Here is a 20,429-nt window from a genome sequence, read left to right as displayed (position 1 = left end):
TATTAATAGTGATAGGCAATCTGTTTTTCAAGGAAGCTTGCCTGCCATTACTGATATCCTCATTGAGGAATCCCTGATAAATTTTTAAAAAGGAATTCCAGGATTCCTCAGAACATGATTTGAAAGCTGCTACTCTGTGCCACCATAGCTGTTTTGATGGACAAAACTCTTAGCACCGCAATCACCACTTCTGGCCACAAGAGGCATGATGAGATGTTAATAGGTCTGTCTTGGTCAGAAGAGTAAGAATTGTTTAGTTGTTGAAGGCTAATGCCTGTTTGGGTATGTTGTTCAATGTCTCTCTCTCTCAGTATATGATGTTTTAGTTTAATAAATCTTTATTGGGTTGTTGTTTTTAACTCAACTTACTATCTCCTGATAATCACTTTGGCTAAACTTCTTTTCCACCAGAGCATACTCTGCTGTGTGAGGTTTTTGATGTTTCTCCTCACATCCCTCAACAAAAACTTTGTCACATCACATTAAGCCTACACAAATTAGCAAACCATAAGCAGCTTGTGCTTCCTCCAAATAAGATCTTTTGAACCTGATGGTCCTTGGTGTGCTGAAGTTCTTAGTTCAATCGAAGAGAAAAGTGGCCTTTTGCATTATTCATTTCTCAGTTCTCCTCATCTTCTGCCTAGACAGTTCTCCTTCCATAGTAACTTGAAGGCAAGTTATGTTCATATGACAAGAACAAACAAAACAATATGGCTCTAGAGAGCTCAGCTCATTTAATTCGGGTCAGGAATACGTGAGACTTTGAAGTATGTGTGAATGATTTTTGTGACATGAAAAGTAATGAAAAACTGACAAGATGGAATGAAAACCCCTCACTATTACAAGTTAGGCTGACAAGTTCTTGGGTCACATTGTCTGGCACAGCTGGGCTTTGCAGGAACAGAAAACTAACTACCTGTCAGTCAAAGAGGAAAACCTCTTTTCCTGGAGCTTCAACCAACATTATCCCCAGAAAAAAGCATTCACATGACCCTTAGACTCCTTGTCAACACTCTTCTAATTCCAGAAATTAGGCTCATCAGAGGATTTTCACATGGCAAAAGTCAAAATGTGTGTAAAATTCCATCTGATTTTGAATCTATACATATTGTATAAAGTATCTGCTTTGCTAATGTGAAAGTGAAGCAGTTTTGAACAGAAATGCAGAAAGGAATGAAATCAAAAGGCAGTGAATGCTATATTTCTCCATACATTCGCTCAGTATTCTGTATTCTCCTAATCCTTAATGCCCAAAGCAATTTCCAACATAACTAAAATCAGCAAAAAAAAAAATCTAAATAGATCTTTTATATTTGATATGTTTTATATATAGATATATATATAGAGAGAGAGAGAGAGAACCATTGACTACTGTAGAGCTTATTTCCAAGTAGGAATGTATGAATCCACTGTATTATAATATTAGAGACTATTCTTGAGGGAGTGTGATAGGTTTAATTATTGGGGTGTGTGTTGTGAGCCTGGGACCCGGATATTTTAAGTACCTAGCAACTCCTCCGATAAGATCTGTAACTGTCTTGGTTTGGGGACTTCAAAAAGGGAATCATCCATACAATAAGGAATAAGTAGTTCCAAGGATAGAAGCACATATCCTAAGTGATGCTCTGCATGTTTTTCCTATTGTCTCAGCAGTTGGAAACCTAAAGATGATAAATAACATGATGGGCTACCAATACATTCATACTCTGAAGGTAAGGGGACAAGAGTGTCTTAAAGCTGTTACTGTTTGGAATAAATTCTACAAATTTCTCGTTAAAAATAGCAACTACCATAAGAAGGGCTTTTTAAGGGGGAAAACAAAGCTGTGGGAATTGTGTCCTTTGCTATTAAGGAATTTTGTAGATATGAAATCCAGTCCTCTTTTGGAGGTGAAAGATGTAGACTATGTAACACAAAGCCATGATTAATGCTTGGAAGGCAAATTAGTGGAAACTACTCCTGAGAGAGGACGGAGCAAATATGCCTGTCTTCCACTGTCTTAAACATGGTGAAATTAATAATAATAATAATAATAATAATAATAATAATAATAATAATTTATAATAATTATTTTATTATAATAATTTTCCCTAGTTATGCCTCTGAATACCTGTCTTGTCTTTTCCATTTGGGGACACAAAACCTATTACTATGTTTAAAAGCAGTTATTTTCTGGCCATGAGGACTGCAAACTTAGGCTGTTGGTGTACAAGACATTTCTTTAAAATATATATTTCTAAAGAGCCTTGTAGCCTCATGTTTCCTTTTTCCTGTCCCAGTATACTTGCACGGATGCAGCCCACAACCCACATTTGACTATGGCTGTGACACATTTCCATATTTCCGGGGGTGGTGGTGGGCGCGCGGTGGGGGGGCGCAATTTCAGTGCTTGCCCTGGGCGCCGTTTTCCCTAGTTACGCCTCTGCCCTCCCCACCTTTAGTAGAGATGCCAGCCACTATACAGGACATCTAGATGTTCATGCTAGGGTGAGTTTCCAAGGAGAAGAGAGTACAAACCTGAAAAATCCTACTCCATGGTTCATTTAATATATTATTGGGACAACATGGGAGCAGTTTCCCTATGGTCTCATCTCCCACCACTTTAGTAATGTCTACAAATACCATGAGTTGGCCAATTTATATTGTTCCAGTGCTCCAGCAATGTATGAATTGTACCTCAATGCCCTTGTGATTGTGCTTAATAATAATAATTTACAATGTACTTTTTATATACAAAGGGTCAAATTCAGACTTGCATGAACAGAATGAAGGTCACGCAATGGATCTTTCCCATTCCATGCTTCCCAGCCCCCATTGCAGCACCCGGGGCTCTCCAAAAAGCCACTCCTAGGGATTGAAGATCCTTCACAATATGTATGGGATGCAGTGCAGGAGGCTGCCATGGGAAACCACGGTTTCACAGCAAAAGTGACCTGCAGTTTCCCTCACCAAACTCCAATTTGAACCTTCGGTTTGTAGTGAGTTTCACTTCTCTAACCTGAGGTTTGAAAGCAGCAGCATTATGCCCAAATGCAGACACCGCCATAACCACGGTTTTGTGCTGTTTCTGGAACCAAAATCATATAGAGGGTGGCCCAGACCCACCCAGGAACAGGCCTGTTCCATGCCTGCCATGCTTCTCACAGGCCACCTCTCCGAATACTGCCATGCTTACCCCCGGGGTTCACCTAGGTAATTTTGTAGCCTGGACCTAAAGCCCTTTGGAGGCTCTGCTCCCCTGCAAATTAAGTATTATCATGCTCCGCTGGGCAACCACACCACCCGGGACAGACTAAAGAGGATTTGAAGGAGTGAAGGGGCTGTGGAGGCCCTGGACTTCGGCCTCTGAGCCCCTCTGTCTCAGCACTCCTCAAGCCCTTGCCTGGCAACAGGGGTGTGGCCTTGTCCCATCCCAAGCTAATAAGCCTGTCAAAGGTAAAAGTCACATTGGGGGATGCCCACTTTCCACTGTGTCTCAGAAGAGAAAGGAGACCGAATGTCAAGATGGGCACTGTGTTTTGGTCACCAAAAATAAATCAATAAAGAAGTATGTTCACAAGCACATGCAGTCGCAGTGGCACCATAAACCAGGCAACCCATTTAGATCACTGCAAAGATAACACATGGCAGGGCAGTGACACCCAGTGTCAGATCTAAAAGACAGCCCCACCCAAGAATTATTGAATGTCTCTGCTCTATTTTGTGTACAATAAAGTTAGGGGGGCAACCTCTTTCCCTAGGGTGCAAGCATGCACTCTATGGTATTACCCATGCCATTACTCGTGTGAAGAACCATCTTGGGTACACAGAGATCAGGCTGAATCATTAATAATATGTGAAGATGCCCCTTCTCCCAAGGACTGCTTTCTCATGTGAGGGAAAGGCCATGGAGTCACAAATGTGGGCCAGACGTCAGATGCTACCAAGCCTGGTTGCTCAACACAAGCAAGCTGCAGGGACAGGTACCCCAGCAACACCCTTCTTTGTCTTGGCAACTGCCACAATGAAGCAGTCCCTCTGCCAGTCTGGTCATCCATTGGCAGAGATCCATGTTTGCTTTTGCCCAGCACAGCAACCATAGTTTCCTGGGTTCAGTGATAATAGGGGCTCTCCTCTCCTGCGATTTCCCATGGCAGCCAAACTGCATACTCCGCAATGCTGGTCCAAACCCAGGAAATTTGAATGAGTGTAAAGAGTAAAGAACTATTCCCGGTCCAGATGTTTCCCTAGTCTGCCCACACAGTACCGCCCGGACACATGGAGCAGCCACTACTCCTTGGGAGTATGAATGGGTTGCCTGAGGAGGAGGGGGCCATGGTGCACAAGTTCTAAAATTTACCAGAGATAATGGAGGCTCCACACAAGTGGGGGCCTCTTGACTTGGATGCCCTACCTTATGAAAGCGCAGTATGATGTAAATCACCCTGAGCCATTTTTGGAAGGGTGGTATATAAATCAAATAAATAAATGAATGAATGATGCACCCTATTTAACTGAGCCTCTGGTCCTCCCCAGTGGACTGGCTCTCTCATGAGAGGTCTAATCCCTGTCTGGCAAGCTGACATGGGGGCAGGAATGTGCTTGTGTGTTCCTGGACTACTTTGCTGGGGTCTGCCATCACAAGAGCATCCTTGGTCACGATGGACCAGATCCCAGGATCCTTTGCCTTCCCTCATAAAATATTCCCTCCTAGGAAGTTATCATGTTCCCTTCCCAGAGCAACAAGAAAATAGTGCCCCCAGCATCCCCCCATTGCTAGTAATTGTACTTTTGCAAGACTGTTTTGGTCCGGGGCTCTTACGAGGGTGGAAATGCAATTGCTGTCAGAGGGCTTAAATGCCATTTGAAGACATTTAAATGCCCTTTCCCTGCCAAGGGCAGGCGGTCCATTCCAAAAAGGCATGATCTCACTCAGCATGCCCCCTTGAAGATCATGGCCAATGGCTGCCACCCTGCAGATGTTCTGACACCTTGCCCACAGTCTGGTGACTCGAGGCCTTAGCAGACCAGGAAGAGGGAGTGTCTCCCCTGCTCTGAAGCCGGGGCTGTTGCTAGCCTACAGTTGGACGAATGTCTGCGATGCAATTCACAGTTACAAAAATTAAGCTTGAGTTCTCCTAGCCATGGTTTGTTGTTACGTGCAAATAGGGCCACTATGACTATGCTAATTATTGATACTATTCTCAGCAACTGAAGGGGGGGGGGCTCAAGATGTCATGCCACACCAGCTAAGGATTTGTTTATGCCATAAATTTTGCAGAAAACGTTTATCATAATGTATGGGGGAGAGCACAGTTTACATTTTATTGGAGATGTCTTTCATGTTTCTCTGCCTCCAAAATCTTTTTCTCAAATCACTTTGGAAAGGAGTTATTGTCTTCCTTCCCTCCATTGAAATAGCAGATTTATAGCTTCAAAATGCCTCTGAAACAGGTTGGAAACTTATAGAAAATGTATTTACTGCTCAGATAATTATTGACTTTTAATCAATAGACCCTTTTCACATAATAAATTACACTTGAAAATCTGTACTTATCTGCTAGCCCAAAAAAGATTAACTGCAAAAATCTTGAGCTTTGATCCAAAAACACATCTTCCTTTAATGGTTCCAAAATGAAAAAAATATTCTTCTGCAGAAAAAGCACTGAAAGAACTGATGAGCAGGGAAGCAGCTCATTACTGAAGCTGAAACCAATCCACATGACCAATACAGGCAACAAGTCACACTTCAATAGTTACTCCTTATTGCACTATAAAATGGAGTATATTCATTAGTTTTTCTCTCTGCCACAAAATATGAGCTGATCTACACAATGGACTTCTAGTGATCAAATTCTGGACTATATCCCTTCAGACTGCAGATAAGAGGGCATACTGTTGAATATTACCCCATGTAAAAGGTTCCCTGCATGTATGTGACCTGGCCCTCTTCCTTATCTAGCTTTCCACATGCAGGCAACGGGCTTAGCATCCATTGGACAAGGGGGTGTGAATGTCCCTGGGCCTGGACTGGTCAGGGGGCCCACAAGGGCCCCCACCAGTGCCCACCACTACCCCATCGCTACCCTCCGCCCCACCACTGCCCTCCACACCAGCCTGTTCATACTGCCAATAATCTTCACCACCAGGAGAAGCAGGCCACCCCCCATAGCAGCAGCGGGTGGACTTCTCCCCTCACACACACACACACACACACTCCCAGCTGGCCCGTGGCTTCTCTCAGGTCTGTGCGCCTGCACCCTCCAATTATGGATAGCGTTGCGTGTCACATGCTGGGCAGTGGCGGCACGGAGGGCAGGGACGGGGTGAGTAACCTCCCCCCCAAAAAATCAAGGGGGGCCTTTGCAGATGGAGGGTGTGTGGATTGGGGGGCACAAAGCGTGCACACCAATGCCCCCCCAGGGGAACTTTGTCCCTGGGCCACCAGGCAGCTTGCTATGTGCCTGGCAGGCAACAATCAATTTGTTTTCTTATTTTACGTAAGAGAGCATTAAAAAATACGAAGCTTCCCCCCACTTGCAGTCTGAAGTATTAAAGCCCATTCCTCTAACTATGACCTCACTTTGCAGAGTATTCACATATTGGGCAGATTTACCCCAAAGTCCCTGCGAGCTATCGGGGAGCACTTCACACACAATTCGGGTTTTTCACTGCTCGAGTGCAACCCGATTTATATCCAGGGTTTTAAAAAGCCACTTTTTACGTCGGGGTTTTTGGATAGCATTGAGTTCACAGTAAAGGCTAGCAGAAAACCCATGATAAGGCCTTCTGTGTGGAGAACTGCCTGGCATATTAGAATATAATCTAACACTCTACTGACCAATGCCATGATTTGCCAGGATATCTACCTGCAGAAATAGACTTCTGTGTAGGGATGTTCTTGCTAGACTGAATCCCACAAATGAAGGGAGTGGTGTAAATATAGATATAGATATCTGCAACCAGGGCATGCACTAATTAGATTAGCATGCACCAATCTAAAATGATTCAGGCCAATATGCAGATTTTGATACCCAGCACAGTGGCATTATTCATTCATTCAATTTCTTAATCTTTATTAACATACTTTTCTAAGATCCTTTAAGCTGATTGGTTAACAATTGCCATATGAATAAGGGGAAGCAAGAAACAGATTAGGTTTTGAGGCATAAAATACCAAGATTAAAAAAAAACACAAACCAGCAGTTGGAAGTTTAAGAGAATGCTTTCTTCGCTAAGAACCACACCACCCACTGAGATCATCTGGAGGGGTTCGTCAGCAGTTGCCACTGGCCCGTCTGGTGGCTACTCAGGGACAGGCCTTCTCCATTGCTGCCCCAAGGCTTTGGAACAGCCTCCTTTTCCTGCTGAAATAAGAGCCTCCCCATCACTTACAACTCCCCATCGCTTACAACTATGAGGAGGACTATTAGAGATTTTGCTGATTTTTGTCAATTACTTTATCATGGCTCTGTGTATACCTGTTTGGGATGAGATGGGAATTTTGATTGTATATTGGTAGATAGGTGGTTTTGTATTTACAGTACATATACTATTTCTGTTATGGCAGAACTAGTGGAATTTTTTTTATTTTTATTTTTCTTCTCCATTGATCAATCTTGTCTGGAATCATTTGAATATTTAGTTGCCTAATAACTAATTAAACTCAGGGGGAGTGTTCTGTGAGAGGTTTAAATTCTATTTCTTCTCTGACAACTAGATTTATAGTTGAGCTTATAGATACTAATATGATTTTCTGTATTCCTGTCTTCTGAACCTCTCATGGACTTTTTAGGAGGTAACTGTGTTGAACTGGGTTTGGATAAGAGAGCCAGTATGAAGTGACTGATGTGATCTACAGTGTTGTTTGGGCATGGAATCATGCATAACCAGCCTATGTTCTGCCTGAGGGATCCTCCCCCTTTATTTTATTGGTATTATAAAGTGCATTGAGGCATATTTAAAGTTACATATTTAAGACATATTTGAGACATATATTTGAGATACATTTAAAATTACATATCTATTTTAGAGTTATTAGCAGGATTGAATTCATGAATTTCGTTTAGATTCCTTCATCTGTTATTTATAGTATTGAAATTCAAGTGGGAAGATGGGTGTAACTGAATTTTATAGCATTTTGCTGGTGAAGTCTTTAGCAGAGGTTCTTGTCTTAAGCCTGTAACACTCTTGTTTTGATAGAACAAGAATTTTAAAATTCACTGAACTCATTTTTGGTTTTTACTAGATTCATGGATGCTTTTTGATCATTTTAGATTCTATCTCACCATCAGTTTAATATACAAGATTATATATTATATTCATCCTATATAATAAAAGGCTAAGTGAGTGGCCGTGGCTTTGGAACGTTGGGGATCTGCGTCCCTGCCTCCCTGGGCTGTTCTGGGCCTGCGCGAAGCGCAGGCCCAGAAGAGCCCAAGGGACACAGGACTGCAGACACCAGTGTCCCACAGCCACGGGCGACCATTAGCCGGTGTGTGGCGGCGGGGGAAAGTGGCCAAGGTGGCAGCAGAGCCGCCGCCTCGGCCATGAGCTGCGGCACAGCGAGAGGAGGCTGAGGCAACCAGAAGCGGCCGCCCTGAAAAAGGCGAGGGCAATGGCGGCGGGGGAAGACCGAGACGGGGGACAGGGAAGCTGGGCGAGGTGGCGGCAAAGCCGCCAACGAGGCCCCCGCCCACTCACAGCCGTCGCCCCCGCCTGCTCACCCGCCCTCCCAGCTCCCCAAAATCACCTTCCCCGCTCCCCCCCAAAAAAGATTAAGGGCCAAAATGGCCCATGAGAAGGTCGCCGCCCCTGCCTATCGCCCTCCCGCCCACCCAGCTGCCGAAGACCACCTTACCCGCTCCAGCCCGAGGGAAAAGAGAGGAGCTCACGAGCAGAGCTCCTCTCTGTGCTAAGTCACTGCTCAAACTGCCGCTATGGACGCAAAGGACGCCTATTGCGTCCATTGCGACAGTATGGGCAGCAGCTTAACACAGAGAGTAGCTCTGTACCCGAGTTCCTCTCTTCTCCTTCGGGCTGGAGTGGGTAAGGTGGGCTCCGGCAGCTGGGTGCGCGGGAGGGCGATAGGCGGGGGCGGCCACCTTCTCATGGGCCATTTTGGCCGTTATTCATCCACACACACACACCCCAAAAAAGTATAAGCAAAATAAGGAAGAACAAAAACAGAGACAACAACAACAACAAAAACAAAAAGAGAGAGGGGACAAGGGGGAAAAAAGAGACAGAAAGAGAGAGAGAGAGACAGAAAAGACGGGATAGAAAGCTAGCGCCCGTTATCATAACGGGCTTAAAAATACTAGTAATATAATAAATATATATAAGATTATCAAATGACGGCATATACCATTTAATATTTTGTACGGAACTTTTTTATTTATCATTTAATGAAGCTGGGACAGAAAAGATTAGAAGATCTATAACTTCTCCGAAATCTCCTTTTTATTTAGTATTGGAAAATAATACAAAATAAAACATATTTCATTAAACATATACATTATAAGATTCAATTAATTCACCAAATGAAGTTTTTGCATAAATTTTAGGTTTTCTTATTTTTATTTATACAGGTTTTAAATCAGATGAAGGACAAACTTGGAGCGAGGGAACTCATATTCTCTCCTATAGAATATAGAAACTAATCATTAATATTTAACTACACTTTTGAGCTTGTGGGTTTGTGGGGAGGAAGCCCATACTGCAGAGCACTGAGGATGTCTGGTTCTGTGCTTGAATTATTTACATTACTTATATCTTGTATGTCATGGCTGGGTTGGTTCTCTCCTCTTTAGACTGCTTAACAGTATGATGATCAATTAGGTTGGGGGGGATTTTTCACTGAGGGGTTCAAGAGTCTTTATTGATGGCTATTGATGCCTCGTCTTAGATCTTTTAGACACAATTAATTTTTTATTTTTTATGGACAAGATCTTGTATGTAAACGTGTATGGTTTTGTTGGACTCTCAGAGATGTAACCTTTCTGGTTTTACTTATATATAATACTAATAAAAGCATTTAAAAAACAAAAAACAAAAAAAAGCTGTCAGGACAGGCAAAATGGGAAACAGCTATTACTCTTCTGATTTCCCTTCCCCATAACATCCTGCTGACCTGCCAATGTTACTTCTTCTATTCCCCACCACCACTGGAATAGCTGCCCCATAACCAATGGAAACGCCCCCTGTCTCCACATCTCCAGACAAGCCTAGACACATTGTAGATTAATCTCACCCAAGACTCAGACAACAGAAGCTATATAAGCAACAGCTTCAGCTTCTAAAATATAAAATAATATACTCTGCCCCAGCGCTCAGTCCCAAGCCCAAGACCCGGCACCCTTTGGTGACTGGCTTCAGTGGCTGCCTACCACTGGGTATGCCGCTGGCCATGCCTCTGGCATGCCTTCTTCCTTATATTCCTCAGAAATCCAGAGCCTCCCCTCTCACAAGAGGTTCCGAGACTTGGCCAATGGTAATTAATGCCCACAGGTGCAGCTAATTTGGCAATCAGGAAATGAAGTCCACAGCTCCAATGAAGGCAGCCAAGCAAGAGCAGAGAAGAGCATATCTGATCCTCTGGCCGGGTAGGAGGCAGCAGTAAATCTCCCAGTCCAAACTGAGGAGACTATCTGGCAAAGTCCAAGCCTCATACCATACCCATGAGTCTCATGAAGTGGTTTTAACAAATCTTAGAACCAATTCATCACTGGAAGTAGAAAAAGAAAGCAGTTGTATGCCTCACCTTTTGAAAGCAAAGTCCTAGATGAAAATGAAGGAAATAGGATAAAGTAGTGCTGAAAGAAAAGGCTGTTGACATTTCAGGAAGGGCTAGTTACAAAGTTGCTAAAAATATATATAGCCTCAATTTGGCTCTAACAAGAAAAGCCCCATTGTAGTAAATCTTTCCCCCTATGGAAAGAACTTCATGTTATGAAGCTGTCAAAAAAAAACCCTCCTTCATACATATATCGATAAAATGAAGAGTGATATAAAACTAACAGAGGAACAGGAAAAATAAACGAACTCTTGGGTAACTCTTACATGGCAAAGGGTCAGAAGAACTCTTCAAGCCATTTCATGAAACATTTCTATTATCTTCCAGACTCAGCAGCACATGGAAAACCATCAATAAATGTCTGTAGGTATTTTACGGGGCAGCTTCTCCTCAGCCCATTTCAATTTAAATCAACTTGCTGGAAATAAAGCAAGTTGGGCACAGCTGTTTAGGACAGGAACCGCAAAAGATGCTTCTAAAAACATTCTCTTCCCTTCAAGTACATCCAGATCCTCTCAGATATATAATTCATTTTATATGCAATTCATTTGTGTATATATCAGAACTCATATGTTAATGCATATTAACATAAAAAGTCAAGTTTATATTTCATTCAGATGCATACCAGCCTTCCTTCCTTCCTTCCTTGTATCTATGGAGTAGATATACTCAAGTATGCTAAATGGAGGGTGATATTAAATACATCTGTATGCTTTATTTATTGAACTGCAATGGATTTTTTTCTGCCAAATTATCAGTTCACACTGGAGGCTATGTGATGGAGGAGGAAGGTTCATGCCATTTCTTTACCAGGGCATTTCAGGGCCTCTCTCAGATGAATGTGTGTAGAGGGACTAAGAATTGAAATAGTGGAATAGAATACAGGAAAAAGCCTGTCCCTAGAGGGAACTGAATGTCTTCCACTACCAATCCAATTATTAAGATGTCAGTCTGTGTCTAGATATGAACTTCCCCCACAACTGATTTAGCACTGTACAAGTGAACCAAGATTGGGAAAGGTATAAGATGTATCAAGTAGTGCAGGGTTTGTTTGCATTTTGCAACAGTGGGCAAATTTACAACACTAACCAGAGACACCTAAGCCCTTTTCGGATGTGATTCCAAAGACATTGTACACTAGTTCAAACACCAAAAGTGGGGCTGAAAGTCCAGTCCTGGCTCATCACTCACCCCTGGCAGCACACCATTCGCAGTTACAGCGGCATTCATCAGAAGAGCCAAAAGCTGTATCTATGAGGGTGAGCATTTCCATTATTAGAAAGCTGTGTCACTTTGGTTGGTTCTAACAAAGGTATTACCAGATTGTGGCTTTGGGATTTTTTTTAATGGACCAATATGACTATCTATTATTCCCCTCATGCCCTGCTTATAAGCATCTGAGAGACAGTGGCTGGCCACTTGGGGGAAAAGGATGCTGGAGTAGATGGACATAAGTGCTAACTGCACTTTTAAAGGCATGGTTTCATATTTAGCAGAGGAAGAGCAACTGTACCTATCCAACCCCACCATGGTAACATCTCTCCAGTAGCTGCTGCAGGTGTCTCCCTTGTACTTCTTTTTCTTTTTAGATTATGAACCCTTTTGGGACAAGGCACTATCCTATTCCTTTTCCTATGTAAACTCCATTTAAGAACTTACTTGTTGGAAGTGGTATACAGATATTCTTATTCATAAATGACTTATCCAAGGTCACAAACATAATACAAAGCAGAGGTGTGGTCTGAGCTCCAAACACTAAAGCCACTTGTTTGACCCCACATTTAACTACCGCAACTTAACATCCATTTGACAGAAGGTGAACTACTGAGGCTTGTCAAAATTGCAAACTGAGTACAAAGCACAGTTTCATCATACACAAATGCCAAATCCCCAAATTAATGTTCCCAAACGTAAAATTCAGAATTACCCAAATCAGTCTCTTCAATTAGCATATCCTCCAAAAACTCATTTCCTATCTCCCCCCACAAAGAAAGAAAAATCCGAGTTTTTCTTTTACCTTCTGTTCAGTCACTGAAGCTTATAACTCTCTTCTCCTTTCTTCCAATTTAAAGAGATGGGAGATCCCATAAAGAAGTCACAAAGGGCAGCTGCTGTCAATCAGCAGTCTTACTAGCCGGCCGGCTGGCCTATCTTCATAATCCACCCCTTCTCCACCTTATTTCCTTTGTCATTTTAAAAACTTGTATGCCATTATTCTTGCACAGACAACCCCAAGTAGCTTATAGTCATAAAAACACTGTAATGAATGAACAATATAAAGCATTACAAAACAACTTAAAACCTACAATAACAGTCCATTACCTATCAAAATTTCCAACCAACATAATCGCAAAATAGAACTACAAAAACTAACCAGCAAGTCGTAGATCACAAGCCAATTTCAACTCCCCTTCAAAGGCATGGTGAAAGAGATTAATCTTAACAGAATGCTGAAAAATATGGTCATATACCACTCCAATTGGACCTCAGTGGGGTGGGCATTCTACACTGTCAGTGCCACCATCAAGTCAGCACTGCCATGCCTCCAATGGCAAAGGCTTCCAGAAACAGGCTTCAGGCCATTCACCAATGGGAGAAGGCAATCCTTAAGGTACCCAACTCCCAACTATTTAGGGCTTTAAAGGGATAACCAGGACCTTGAAGTGTGCTTGGAAACAAGCAGGTATCCAATGCAGATCCCATAAGGTTGGGGTGATGTGCTCTCAAAGAGCAATCCCAGCTAGAAGACATCTGTCTGTTGCATTTTGTGTCAATTGAAGTTGCCAATAACCTTTCAGAGGCTGCCCCACATAGAGTGTATTGCAGTAATTGAATCAGGAGATAACCACTGCATAGATATATGTGGCTAGGAGTCCTTCCAGATGGCAGGATACAAAAACAAAACCTGCATTACATGAAGAGCTTACTCACATTCCACACGCTCTTGCAGGGCTGTATCTTCTTTCCCAGTGGGATCTCAGGCTGTTTAGACAGACAGCAGGGACCTCATGCAATTTCTGCAAAGCCACCTGCCAGGCAGCTATTGCCTTCAATGAATAACCTCCCCCTTTTTCCCATTCGCCAGAAAGGTACTAATAAAAAGGAATGGGCTATTCACAGGAAGCAAGAGCTGGCTGGCAGATGGTGCTGTGGGAACTGCACAAGGTTCAAGTTGAATATCTGAAAAGCCCACAAGATCTCACTGAGAAAGTAGATGGAAGCCTGCAGGAGTAGAACAAAAGAAAATGCCATCTACCGAGTCAGACCACTGGTCCAATATAGCTCAGTACTGTCTATGACTGGCAGCACCTCTCCAGAGCTTTGGGCAGATATTTTTCTCAGCTCTTCCTAGAGCTGCCAGGAATTGAACCTATGACCTGCTGCATGCCAAGCAGATGCTCTACCACTGTGCTGCAGCTCCATCCAATATGTGGAGGGCAAGTAAGGTCTCGCTTCCTATTTGCAGCCAAGCTCTTCATGTCATACAGTGTTTTGCCATCTAGAAGGACCCCAGGTCAGACTTCTCCAGAAAAGGCTGCAGCTGGCAAACTATCTAGAACTGAAAAAACACATTGTCGAAGTCACATGAGCCTCCAGGAGAAGCCTCTTCCCACAGTACAGGTGCAGAGGTTCAATGTGCCTCCATAGCAGGAAGCAAGGTAAACTCTGAAAACCTTTTTCACACTCCACCCTGTGCTGGCACACTGGAATGAGACCCAGGGCCTCAATCTCACTCTGATGCTACTTTGGCAGGGAAAGAAAAACACAGAAATAATCAATGTGCATTCATTTTTACTGGGGTTTTGCCTTCAAGATGGAGGTCTGACATCAGGGGCAGAGCCACCATTGGGCAACAGGGTTCAAAGAACCCGGGCTGCTGCCCCTCAGGGGCCATGCCTCATGGTCCCAACACACACCCCACGTCTGGTGTCAGACATGGGAGGCATGGTTTAGCTCTCAAATGAGGGTCATGCATCCCCGTTCAGGAGTTAAATCAGGAGTTAAATTGGCCAGCAATGCATTTGTAGCACAGCCAGAGAGACTCTTCCTGTCTGGCTGCGCTGGAAACACAACGCTGGCCCCAATTTAGCTTCCGAACAGAGCCATGCAGCCCCATCCAGGAGTTAGATGGCCAGTGCTGTGTTCACAGTGCAGCCAGGAGCAGTTCTCCCTGCCTTTAAGGCAGGGAGAGTCCCTCCGGCCACACTGTAAACACAGTGCTGGAAGATTTAACTCCCAAATGGGGCATCAGACGCAGGGGATGGGGTGAGGAGGGCCACAGTGGCTGTTCCGAGCTCACTCTACTGAAGAAGCTGACCAGAGATTTATGACACGATAGCCAGCTGGTATTGTAGCTCAAGTTTCAGTTGTACTGATAAATGGTAAGTTTTAACAGTCTCTCCATAAATATAGAAATGAGGAGTGAAATCACCATAGACTCAGTACATATCTGATAACCCAGGCTTTCCAGTAAAACTTCAGAAGCCCAAATTCCAGAGTCACAAACTCTCCGACAAAAGCTCAAAGCAGAGTAGACATGTTGTTTCCAGCAGTTTGTTCATGGCACAGGCTGCCAAATTTATAGTCAGCAGCCACATACACTTAATCAACACTCCACCCCTGCCAGCCGCCAGAGACTCAATCCAGCTTCTGCTGCCTTCTTTTCAGTCGACTAGTTCTCCGTAATTCCCTCACCAGCCATTGACATTTTTCCCTCCTGTGTCCTCGAGGAGATAGTGGCCATTGAATCTCTGGCTCAGATCCTGATCCTTCTCTCCACAGATCACCCACCCCTGCTGGCCCACTCCTGTGACAAACACTTGCCCTGGCCTGTCACAACTACCTCCCCATTCAAAGCACAGACCTGCTCCTCCTCAGGCACCTCCCCACTTTCTAGTAAGTCCCCTGACCCCCACTCCTCTCCACTGTCCTCAGGTGGGGGCATGACAGTGGCAGCCGAACATGAGCTGCTGCTGGCCTCCCTCCACCACTGTCTGATGTGCTGTACACCCTGTCAAAGGTGCCCCAACTGCTAATAACATGTACCAGTTTTATATCTGTCATGGCTTTCCTCTCTCCAAGAATCCTGGAAATTGTAGTTTTAAAATCTATAGCTCACCTCACAGGAAACTGTAGACTTGGAAATCTATAAATCATCTCAACAGAACTACAGTTCCCAAGGAATTACTACTGAGCCAGTAAAAGCCTGGAGGGGAAATAGGCTCAGACCCTTTGGACTGTGCCTCCTGCCTGATCAGATATTACTTGGTCTGCCTTTTGGTCTAGCAATTATCAGCATGGAAGCTGACAGATTCCCTTTGAAGCTTACACGCCCAAAACACGCTGAGTCAATCAGCACACACAGCACTTTAAACCAGCTTTCATCAGAAAGTATCTTCAGAATAGTCAGCAAGAGGCAGAATATGTATTAGAAAACAGAAGCCTTTAAGTGATTGCAGCCAAAATGGGGAGTGGGGAGGGGGTCAGCCTTGGGAAGCCCATAAACAGTGGTTAACCAGTTCTATCGTGAACATCCAACGATGAATTCAATCCCCTTCCAAATCAGCTTCTCCTTTACACATATTCACTTACATTTGTTTCTTATTGGAATGCGCCCACTCATTGCTTTTTGTACACTCACTGCACAATCAAACCAGATTGGAAACGTCTTTAAGGTCCTGTACTGCCATCACTTGCCACAGCATGCAGCAAATCAGAGTAATGAGCTACGAGGTGTTTTTCTGCCTGGTCCTTTTGTGAGACAAATGAATAGCTATAATGTGTAACACTGCTCAATGCTCACAAGGAACTATAATGCTACCAAACATGGGCGAAAACCTGAATGCTAGTCAGAATTATTAAATGAACATTTTTTATAATGGGAAACTGATTGTTAAGTATTCATTTCAAATAGTTCTATCTTTTCTGATCATAATGGATGTTTTAGACAGTTTTAATGTTTCAGTGATACAGAATGTTCATATTGTCCACCTGGCTGAGCATGGTAATTGTATATCTTTTAGCAACCCGCCAGCAACTGATATGATCATTTCATGAAGTCGTTCTTCTGAGTAAAGGCCATTGATTCAGGAACTGATATAATGCTCCAGTTCTTGAGGAATGCTCAGAAAGGAGGGGCAGAAAAATTGTGCTTGCGGGGAGGGGGGATCTGAAATTTTAAAACTAGCCAACATGACAATATCATCACTTAGCTTCAGACACTAATGAGCATGCCCAGAGGGAGTAAAACCTTATGGGAGAGGAGGAGAGCCAAACCACTGACTCCCTTTGGTTACCATGGGAACTAGAAAACAGTGATGGAGACACTGACTAAAATAAAATCCAGGGAAGGGTTTGAAATGAGTTGCTGAAAGGATGTGTGTCTGTGCTGCCAAAGCCTTCTAAGCTGTATGACAGCGGGAAGGGAATTTACTGGGAGCAAATCAGTCTTGTCCCCAGATAAGTCTAGGCAAGTGATGGGAGCCTCTCCTTCACACTGGAGTTCTGAGCTCTGATTCCCTGTAAGAAATTCCCCTTAAGGGATGGAGCCACTCTGGAAAGAGCATCTAGGTTCCAATTTCCCTCTCTGGCATCTCCAAGATAGGGCTGAGAGAGATTCCTGCCTGCAGACTTGAAGAAGCTGCTGCCAGTCTGTGTAGACAAAACTGAGCTAGATGGACCCATGGTCTGACTCAGTGTGTGGCAGCTTCCTATGTTCCTGTGAAGTTATTCTGGGAGGGAGGGAGGGGGGATGGAGGGTCCCCCCGGGTCCCCCCTCACATTTTTCACAATTTCAAGCCATTACAATGTTCAGGATTGCTTTTAATACATGCCTGATGCTTATTCTTACATATTCCAAGACAGTCCTGGAAAGTCAGCAACCCAATGGCCCCCTCGCTGATTCATACATAGGGTGGCTCCTCAGAGCTAGGCTGGCTGGAATTGCTGACCTGGCATTCACTACTCACCCCATGTGCCAGGGGCGGATCTTATCTATGGGCAAAGTAGGGGGGGGGTGCTCACCTTAAATTGTTATGTCAGCCATGTTTTCTCTGCCTCCATTTTGTATGCCTAATGCCTCCCTCTTTTGTTCCCTGCTGCTCTTGCCTGCAGCCTAGCCTAGTACCGATTTGAGAGTTGTGAGGTTGATGACAGTTAACACCTCACAAATGAAAAGCACCAGATCTTTTAAAATATTAATATTAACAAGACAGGAGCAAATAAGCATGCACACTTTTGTTTTTGCAAAATAGGAGGTCCTAGGACCACCCTATAAACCAATCAGAGAGGGACTAGATTTACTCCTCAGGCAGTCAATCAGAGTGCCCAGAGGATGGGGGGAAGTCTTTTTCTTCTAGCTACTGAGAAAAATCTAATCACCATTTTGGTTAGAGAGCAGGTAGGCTGGCTGGCTGTTGGTAATTCTGATCTTTTGCTGGCTTCTTTGTGGTTGCTTGCGGGGGAAGGAATACAAACTCTGTTTTCTCTCTTTGACTCTCTGATCTGTATTGCAAAGCATTATGGTCCATTCCCAAATTCAGGGAGGTGCACAAATCGATTAAGTGCAGCCTGCCAAATCATTTCAGCAGGGCAGGGAGGTACTTTTAAGCATGAGTAAAGCAGGTTCTTATCTGCTTCTCCACTGCTCTGCTGTTTTTCCGGTGCAGTGCTGCGTGGCTTCACCCAGCAGTCTGCACGTGGCAGCCAGACACACATGGCCACTGCACATTTGTGGTGGCCATGTGCGAAGGCAGCAACACCATGCTGACCACACACGGCCGCTGCACATGCATGGTGGCCATGTGTGTCCCTCTGCCACGCACAGGTTGCTGGGTGAAGCTCCACAGCCACACACAGACCTCTGAGTGGCGCAGCATCCAGAAAAGCGGTGGGGTGCTGGAGGATCAGGTAAGGACGGGCTTTACTCATACTCAAAGGTACTGCTCCCTGCCCCACCAAAACATTTGTGCACATCCCTACCCAAAATGACATGCCATAAAACATTGGAAGGAATGGCAAACTGTTAGACTAGACTAATAGATCAGAAACTGGCATAAGAATCCAGAAAGTTGTTTTAGGGGATGTAAATTATTTGAAAACTCCTTTTCAAATAATTGCAGGAGTGTCTTTCCATGTGGGTGTACGGTAGAAAAGGAATGGCTTATGTGGAAAGGAAGATAATTTTAAAAATCAATTTGCTATGCAGAGGGCTAACCAGGTTTTTCTCTGGATTTTGGCCAGTACTTGTATATGCATCCATCTGGGGGTTATGGTTCATTGGACAAGGAATAAAACATAATCTCTATTAAAAAAAATATTTGTTGCTTGCAAGGATGGTCACCCAGGCTAAGTGGTGGGAACCCAAGATGGGCAGAGGGTGGCACTATTTATTTATTTGATTTATTTATTTGATTATATACTGCCCTTCCAAAAATGGCTCACTAGGAGTGAACTGGCTTAGCTTGAAGGTTCAGTCTTGATCTGAACCAGGTTTGAGTCCCAACTGGTTTGGTTCAAAGCCCTACCATGCATTAAATAGGGTTTAAAATGGTTACAGTGTCTGCAGGATAGAGTGGCAGCTCCCCCAACCCCTGCCAGCCTCACCCTGCATGTCCAGGGCCAACTCAGGCCTTATTCAAGTCACACACATGGCCAGTGCACATGCGCGGAGGTCAAACAAATGGCCTCCATGCACATGCAGAGGCCTGAAATGGGTTAAAGTCCCAAATTGGACCCAAGCAAGCCCTGGACACAGGGGGAGGCCATCAGGGGTCGGGAGAGCTGCAGCTGGTGCCTCTGCCCCCATTTAACCCTATTTAATGTGCGGTAGGGGCTTCAAACCTAGCCTTTTGTAGCTGGTCTGTGCTTTACTTGTGGCTTGTACAGTTCTTTCATGTGAGTGTGTGTGCACGTGCTTGTTAGAAATCTGCCCTGTTAGATACAAATCTACATACTAATGTAGTCCTGTTAAGCACTATAAAGCAACTGTTTTCCATATTTCTCTGTATCTCTGCTGATAAGCAATTGAGATTTGTTTGCCTCTGTGTGTGTGTGTGTGTGTGTGTGTGTGTGTGTGTGTGTGTGTGATTTTGATCCCACTCGTTAGCTACAAATCTATGCTTTTCCAGTTTTTGCTAAGGCAGTCACCTAGTCCTGGCAGCATCTCTGCAGCTGTCCACAATTGGCTCCACCTCTCACTACCTGTACCTCCACCCATCAGGAAGGATGGTAGATGGCTACAGAGAAAGCTGCTGCTGTTTCTCCTCTTCCTCCTTGTCACCTGATAGACCCAGCATCTGCAGTTGGCTCTGGTCAGTTGTGGGCCCTAGCAGATGCCCAACTATGCTGACAACTGACACTAGGCCTCAGGTCAGGAAAGCACTAGCAACAAGCCCCTGAAATCACTTGGAACTGGAGAAAGGCAGTATTTTTTTAATATCTGAGCAATTCCATTGATGACCCATCCCTGTTTCTGAGCACATTTCATCCCATCAACAAGAGGGAATAAGTCTATATATCTCATGTCAGCAATTCCTTTTTCATTCCTTCTTGGAACTTCTAAGAAGTGTTGCTTACCTCTTATTTTCCATCACTAGTGTTTGACTACCTTTACTAGTGTTTGATTACTAGTGTTTTATAAATGGTTTGGAATAGC

Source organism: Hemicordylus capensis, chromosome 3 (assembly GCF_027244095.1).
Source record: "Hemicordylus capensis ecotype Gifberg chromosome 3, rHemCap1.1.pri, whole genome shotgun sequence".
In the NCBI taxonomy this organism is placed as follows: domain Eukaryota; kingdom Metazoa; phylum Chordata; class Lepidosauria; order Squamata; family Cordylidae; genus Hemicordylus; species Hemicordylus capensis.
This window is presented reverse-complemented; position numbering follows the sequence as displayed.